Consider the following 9,180-nt stretch of genomic DNA (forward strand, 5'->3'; position numbering starts at 1 on the left):
AAGAGTGCAGATGGATCAATACGGTCGACAGAAGTTTTAACTATCTGGAGTGCGGATAAATTTTTACTGAGAGTCGTATAGGAATCTATAATCTGTAAGTACACCTTTGGCTGAATGGAAATTTCTCTTACATATAGTCAAAAATGCAGAAACTGTGTATTGAATTGGAAAGTGATAAAAAATAAGTGAAGTTTCGAGGTTGCATGTGATTGCATGAGTACACAGGACGTTTTTAGCGAATAAAAAATAATTTTGAAAGACACGAGACTTATCTTGTATTTTATGCACTCTCTGTGTCCGAATTTCCAGAAGCTCTCTATCTTATGAAGTGTTTTAGATTAGCCGGAAAATTTTGTACGTACATACAAGAAGTATACGATCTAAGTGGAATATTCCATTATTCTCTTGATACAAAAGAAACGAAATTTACAGAACTTCTCAGAAAGTTGGTTTATTATTACCAAATTAATAGAATTAATATACGTTTATCATCTTTACATACCTAAGTTGTGGAGGTTTATCGTGCGTAAAAAATTAGTGTCGTTTCAAAGTTACATTTCGTACATTTTAAGCCTATAATTTGTAACGTACAAAACAATGTAAATTTGAGCTGTTTCTTATCTCCACAATAAGAAAATCCAACTTTACGTTTTTTACACAATGATATTTATGGAACAGTAATATCATATTATTGCATCGCTTGGAGAATGAAGTCAAGGTACGATGTGACCCTAGTGTAAACGCTGGGATACCCAGCTGTGCCGCACTTATAAGCATAAGACACAATACCTATTAAATACGAGGTTAATTCATGTTGTATCAGCAGTGATCCGCCGCGGTCAGCCTGAAAGGATCGTTAAATTTTTAATCAAAGATACTGAAATATATCGATCGAATTGTATTGAAATTATACTTATATACAGTAATAATCTTCTATTGATTTGTGTATTGAAATACTCCAATTTATAACGTACATGTTATATGTATTTTGAGCAAAACTAAGATTAGAGGAAATTAGATTAAATACCATAACGAGGTGTGAGAAGTGGGCAAAACTATTAAATTGTGTTTATCTATTATTTTTAATGTTTAAGACGTCGATTTGATGTTAATTCGAATCGACGTGTCTTCAGATACCGTATAGTTTGTAGTAACTCTGTAACTTAATTACCGTACAAGAATCCTCTCCACCCTGAGCATGTTCGGCGCATATTATACCATCAGTGATATCAGGTGCATTAGGAAATTTGGAATAAGCTATTTTGCATTCGGCGTTCTTAATCACTGGCATTTGTACTTCCATTAATGCATTACGTCGTGGTCGTCCTACGAAGAAAATAAGAAAGATATTTAAGACTGGAACTATTTAATTTTATTATAAAATTGATATCACTTACTATATCTTAATGCTCCCGATCCAGCAACAAGGGGGTTATAGCCGACGAAGTTGCTCTTTCGTAGGGGCTCTTTCGTACAAATGGGATATACGTACCCTGAAAAATAAAAAAATAAATGAAAATGCAGGAAACTAATGACCAAAAGTATGAGAAAGAATTATACACGCTTTATGACACAATATATGTGTACAGTAAGAAATTTCAGGATATGATACTTCAGTAATACTCAATAGCATATATATATATATATATATATATATATTTGAGGACTTACTCGAAAATGGCACCTCCTCCACCAATCTAAGAATGGCAATATTATGATTGTGTATGTTTTCTATTCCATCCATATGTGCACAATGTGCTGCGGTCAAAACATGCCTAGCCGATATCAGGGAACCTCCGCACTTCCATAGTGGTTTGTCTGGTTTTCGGGGATTACGAAAACCTAATGCATCGATTCATGGCCAAGCGCCTAAAATGCAATAGTCATAGTTGTGAATATACATAATTTTTTCTCACATAACGAGTAACAACGATTATTACCTATTCGAAATTCGATCATACAGCAGACGATAAGTACATACGTACAAATACTCTGAAACAGAGATTTGATAAAGACAGAAATTAAATTTTTATTCCAGTGGAATACAAATTATTAAATAATTCTATATAATTTCTATTTGAACTATACTGAACTATAAAGTTCAAACGTGTAATTTCTGCCCTAACAGTTTTTGATCTCTATCCATATTATTACTCCTATATCAATTTTTTATTTCAAGCAAAAAGATACTCTTCCTAACATGAAGTAAAAGAAAGAAATAATTCAAGTTAATAAGTAAAGTTACTACCGATAAAATCATAGCATTATTATTTAGTCTAATTGAAATGTACATTGATGTGCTGTTTAATGCCTTTAAAGTTCATTCTTTGCAGTAAATGGCTTATTATTAATCGGAAAGAAAGACATAAAACGTACCAAGTTCAGCTGGTTTACCATCGACCACCCTGGTATGAGAGACGTTGCTAAAACCTCAGTATGGTGGTCGCAAAGCCTTATACTTATACACAGTTTTTATTAAAATTTCTCTCTTCTCTTTGTTTGGATCGTTCGGACAGCAAACGATCGTAACATTGCCCTGGTATCTGCACACTGATCGTCTATAAAAATCGGTGGCTGTACGGTACTGTATCTGCCATATTTCTTGCAGAGGTTTACATTTTCTGTAGTCAAGGCACCTGCCTTCTTGATTGTCCGGTGTGGTACATTCTGGATCAAACAATTTTAAAACATTTATACAGTTCAAAGATGCGTAAGAAAGCGACACCGATTACTCAACTTTCGAAGTAAAAAGCCGATCGAGTCCACCGGATTGCCCTACAGACACGTATTAATCCGTAAGAGTTAGTCATCATGTTGATAATAATTATCTAAAGAAACTTTTCACGTGAAAATATAAAATTTTAATTGATTAGATATTGTGTTAGCCATACTTAAGAAAGAAAATGAAAATGAATGAAATGAAAGAAAAGGACTACCTTCAACCTCATTTTTTAAATAAACACTTTGTCAGTTTTGCGGTAAATAAGTTCTTAGGAATTCAGGACAGTTTTTAGTGAATCATTTTGTTTCGACCGTTCGCGGAGAGACGCGATCGCGAGATAGCACGTCAACGAGAGTTGTAATTTCCCGTTACGATTAAATAATCGACGCCACGAACTGATCAGTTCAGTAGTTCAATGAAATTCCACAGAATTAACACAAATAAATTAATGTTTATTTCAACAACTTATTAACTAGAAAGATATAAATGGAACAAAAAAAATGTAACTGCGTTTTGGTTGATAAGTAATGCGCGACATACCACCTGTGTTGACGGTTCGACTTCTCGAAAAGTTCTGAACGCCTTTCGATTTTTTTCGTTTTTTCTGGAAGGCGACCCCCACTACGTTCGGATCACGCCACATTCTTTTACGCGAGGTAAAATAACGACCACGAGTCGACGTTTCTGGAAGTCGCCCTGCTTAATGAATCATGCGCTTGCCACTACAATGTTTGTTTGCCGGGCAGACGCGACGGTCCGTCTGCGACATTATAGTGCCGCGATCGATAGTTAAGAATATGACCTATGGTAAGCCGCATGGCGTAACATTCTCCCCCCGTTGAGAGGGTACCGATCAAACTAGCGAGGTGTGGTTGAAGTTCCCATCTTATTTCGTCTCGGTGGCTAGTTGTTCGGGTTTCTCGAGATCGGGTTGAATTGGCAGTGGGACAAGCCTTTTGACGCCCCGATCCAAAATGCTTTTTGCCGTCTGAACTGTAGCTGTCCGGATGACACTGTCACGACCGGCATACTTCAAATCCGACGGACTGACGATAGAGATAAAGCACTCGGCGACAATGTATATCGCTGAAGTGCCTAATGAACCATCAACATCCCAACGGTCCTTCCACCGAAGGTTCTAGAAGAAAGAGCACGTGGCAACGGTCGCGGACGCCTAGCAAATGCATGGACGGTGGGGATGTTGAGGGATGACAAAAGAAAGTAATCGGATCCGATCGAAAGTAAAATCATAAGAGTCAGTCTTAAAAAGTCACGCCCAGAGTTCGGAAGTAGATTGTAAAGTGTATTGATGTTAGAAAAAAAATAAAGTTTTCTTTTTTTTATTTTTTACCTCAAATTCCTTTTTTATTTTGTTATTTTACGTGACAACACCATCGGCGCCTGGATGAACTCGGCCCAGAGGCCAATGCATGGAGGGAACGTTGTCCTCTCTGAGGATGACGATTGTGCCCTTTTGGATGCTGTGTCCACCCTTGCTCCATTTATTGCGGTTGGTTAGCTCGTTCAAATACTCCTTATGCCAGCGGTTCCAAAAATGTTGTTTAAGCTGTTGGATATGCTGCCATTTGGAGAGTCGGTTCGATGGAATGTCTCTGAAATCTCGATCACGTAAGCACATTAATGAATCGCCAATGAGGAAATGTCCGGGAGTGAGGGCTAGGAGATCATTTGGATCGGTGGAGATAGGAGTTAGCGGGCGGGAATTGAGGACTGCTTCTATTTCTATGATAAGAGTATTACGGTGTTAAGCTCATATGTTTCTGTTTCTCCACTCGCGCTGCGCCATAATATCCTTTGATATTTCCGATCCTCTGGTCGTACGAGGAATTGCCGATACATTTTCTCGATCTCGCCAGTGAGTACGTACTGATGAGCGCGGAATCTAATTAATATACAAAATAAATTGTGAATTGATTCGAGAATATAGGATTTCCCCATTTTCATGATTATCGTGATTTTTGTATAAATATATTTTTGAAGATACTAATAATTAGGTACTTATAAATTAGTATTATCAATTATTTTGCATTTATAATTCCGCCTCTAGTATAAGTGTTAATTGAAAACTAACTTTATGTTTCAAAAAGTACTAGCAAAGTCGTTGAGTAACAAGCCACTGATGCTAACACAAATAGCATTGTCGTAATTAAATATTTCTAAATATTCATTTTTCATTTTGAACCTGTAGAAACAATTTATTATATATACTATTAGCTAAGTAATTGCATATTTAATTAAGTCGAAATATAAAACTTAGTTATTTTAATAATTTAAAAAATAAAAAACTGACAAACATTTCAATTTAATTTATGGTTGGAACAAAAGACATTTCATTAATTGAAATATTGCAACGCAGAGTACTTTCCAAAATACGCCGAGAGTATTCCTGATGGTGAAACGAGCGTTGCTTCATCGAACGCAGCTAAAGAAAACAACATCTATGTAGTTGGTGGTACGATGCCTGAAATAGAGGGCGATAAATTGTACAATACCTGTACTATTTGGGGTCCCGATGGAACTTTGATAGCAAAACACCGAAAGGTAAGTAATATATTCCTTTATGGCTTTGAATTTGAAAATATTGGGGCGAAGAAAGTGACTCTATCTAGGAATAATTTAGGAATATACATATGTACATACGTATACTATAACCAATTCTATAATTTACGGTTTATAAAATACGTTATGATACGGGAAACGCCCATTTTTGTTGTAATGTGTTTGTGTTGTATAAATTTTTCAAATACTTAAAATATTATTATACTTATTTTTTCTCCTTTTTAAACATTATTAAATGATAAGATTTTTTAATAAAAGAAAGTGATAAAAACGCTGTCAGTTATTAAATAAAAAATAATTAAAGTTTAGGAGTTGGTAACTTTGATATTAAATTACAAAAGTTGCAGCAATAGAATTAGCGACTACATTTTTATGTTATTAGGTACATCTATTCGACATCGACATTCCTAATAAGATTACTTTTCGAGAGAGTGATTCACTCAGTCCTGGTAACTCCCTAACGACGTTCGATGTGAAGGGCTGCAAAATAGGTATTGGCATTTGCTATGATATTAGATTCGAGGAAATGGCACGCATTTATCGGAACAAAGGTACAGTAACTTAATCGATCAATACTTAACTAGCAAAAAATTAAATATCTTTCTTAAATATATTCTATATAAAATTAATATAATCTGTAACTCTGTATAAACAGAAGCTTAATTTAAAAAAACCAGTATATTTGCTGAAAATGAAACAAATAAAAGAATTAAAAGCACAATAAGAGGACTGTCCTCGCATATTCAGAAATGATGGAATGTGAACCGTGCAACTACGAAGTTAATTGGTATTCGGTAGCTTCATATTTCCTGCTTCTCTGGGTTAGGTTGCCAAATGCTGATATATCCAGCGGCATTCAATATGACCACTGGACCACTGCACTGGTCATTACTTCAGCGTTTCAGAGCGAATGATAATCAATTATACGTTGCCTGCATATCACCGGCTCGTGTTCCTTAAGCAAGTTACGTCGCATGGGGACATACACAGTTGACCAATCCCTGGGGAAAGATTCTTTACGATTTGGAAACTCAAGAGAATATGGCAGTCACCGATATCAAAAAAAAAAAAAAAAAAAAAAAAAAAAAAAAAAAAAAAAAAAAAAAAAAAAAAAAAACTGGCGAACCGTGTGTTACCACAACGAGACACGCGATGCTATTTGTCGCTTTAAATTGTGCCGCAACTCGTTTTTGAGATCTTTGCCAGGGGCGCGTTAAAACATGCTGAAAATATATTTCTGGCTTTTCTGGGGTTTAACTGAAATATGACAAATAACGTTGTAAAACATATGTACTTATGACTTACAGAGTAATTGAGTGTACAAAATATATAGTATACAAAATAGCCAGCGATTTAGGGCTTTAAAAGATCAAAAGGAAAGAAAAGGAAAGAAAAGAAGAAAGATAATATATTGTGGCAGTCTAAGTCGATCTAAGAAAATAGATAAAGGGAGGGAGGGGCAAAGCTAGTTAATCTGGAAAGAATCCAAGCGTCAATTTCAAGCATTTACAGAGAATCAAGCGGGCTGGTTAAAGTCGTGAGTTGAGCAATTATCCCGCGTTAGGTTCAATCAGGTTAGTCCCACGCGAAATTGATCCAACCATGCGAAAACGAGTGTATTCTGATTTCTGTCGCAGATACTTCTGGCTAGTGCAGTACCTACACGGTGGTTGTTGAAATAGCCGCTTCTCATCTATTTTCCCTAGCGCGGACATCATCCTTTGATCCCTTACGACTAACGAAGTTTTCTAAGATGTACGGCAGTTTGAGATTCTACTTGAAAATGATCATGATTGCGGTCTGTGTGTCGTCTGCTCTTCTTTTTGTCCTTCCGTTAAAGACTGGTAAGTTGATACTGATTAATTATGCGATCGAAACCCTATATAATGGCTACAAAAATGCCGCTAATATAATATTCCTTCTTTCTTGTATCTTCTTTCTTGTATCTTCTTTCTTGTATATATATCTTGTATATATATATATATATATATATATATATATATATATATGTCGGGTCACGATTCGAATTTTGGGCGCGCGACGACTCTTCGTGTGGACTAGCCATCGTTTCACAAAGCCGAGATTTTATTTAGACATATATACAGGTCTATCACTAAGCTTAACAAATAATAAGTACAACTAATAATAAGTCTAACAAACACTAAGCCTAATGAATAATACGATCTACGAATAATTAAATTAAATAATACTATTAGCAATGTTTGAGTTCAAACGAATCCACGATCACCGGGATAACTCCTTACTAAGCGAAACTAACTTAGACGCAAATGCGATCGTCGAAAATGCTCGATGTATCACTGCGCCAAATACGATAAGGATAGGTTCGACAAAAACAAAGCTAAAATAGTTAGGTTCAACCTTGGCGATTTCGTGTTACGTAAAAACGAGGAAAGAAACCAGACGAAGTTAGATCCGAAATTCAGGGGTCCATTCGTAATAGCCGAGATTTTGGAAGGAGATAGATATACCCTAAAAACCTTAGACGGCAAACGATCATATAAGGACAGACACGACAGACTGAGAAAAATGCCAGAAGGTTGCGTCCCTGCTGAGTTAGACGTCTGCGGTGATGACAACGGCGGTGATAATAACGATGCAAGTACACTGACCTCAGAGGATCATTAACACTGCGTTGTGGTCATAGTAATACACCGAGTGGTTTTATGTGCTTTTGTTGTAACCCGTTGAGTGGGTTGATGTGTTTTTGTTGTAACCCGTTGAGTGGGTTGATGTGTTTTTGTTGTAACCCGTTGAGTGGGTTGATGTGTTTTTGTTGTAACCCGTTGAGTGGGTTGATGTGTTTTTGTTGTAACCCGTTGAGTGGGTTGATGTGTTTTTGTTGTAACCCGTTGAGTGGGTTGATGTGTTTTTGTTGTAACCCGTTGAGAGGGTTGATGTGTTTTTGTTGTAACCCGTTGAGTGGGTTGATGTGCTTTTTGTTGTAACCCGTTGAGTGGGGTTACGTGCTTTTGTTGTAACCCGTTGAGTGGGGTTACGTGCTTTTGTTGTAACCCGTTGAGTGGGCTTACGTGCTTTCTGGGTGTAATGCACCCAACGTGGCAATATGATCCAACAAACTGAGGTTCACCGGTGTACGAAATCGAAAATGATCTGTTGTGTCATTACGGTCTGGCTGGCGACTCACAGAACGCACCTAACACTTTGAATACAAATTATAACATTACAAATTCCTATTCTCTTTTATTTTTCTGTTGTCAAACCTCCGAACGAAACTTTGTTATTGCACTGGACCCTTGACTTACTTGGACATTTAGTTAAATCGCAAATAATGTCAGTTGTATCGAATCTAATGTAAGAAATACGATATTTTAGTTACACACGAGGACGTGTGATAGTCAGGATGGCCGTGTCGGAGATGAAAGAACACCGGAGCCTTTGGAATTTTGGATAATCCCGCAACATTGTAACCTAGAGTCTACTATAGCTGTAATTGAACAATTGTAGTTATTCAACCCGATTGTAATTATTCGAGAATTGTGATAATGAGCTTGGGTTCGAGGCGACAGTCAGTCGCCGAACGTAGCCGCGGTCACGGGATGAACGCTTTGCCTAACAAAGGTATGAAGTAATTCTATAGCTCTCCTTAAAAGAAATATTTGTGGCGACACGCGACAGTAAACATTCCAACGGTTTCTGTCCCGTGGCTCGCCACGTGCAGACCCTATTCTTCGAGTAAGATGATTGCCAGATGTCGATGCGTCTCCGCAGTACATGTTCGGCTAGCCCGAGGGCCCGTTATAAATCTTAAGGTTTAGTTAACTAAAGTCCTTCAAACAGACAAACAGTCTTTGTCCCAACTACGGGAAGATAGGGAAGACATATTTTTCAACGAGCGG

Source organism: Bombus huntii, unplaced genomic scaffold (genome assembly GCF_024542735.1).
Source record: "Bombus huntii isolate Logan2020A unplaced genomic scaffold, iyBomHunt1.1 ctg00000132.1, whole genome shotgun sequence".
NCBI classification, from domain to species: Eukaryota; Metazoa; Arthropoda; class Insecta; order Hymenoptera; family Apidae; genus Bombus; species Bombus huntii.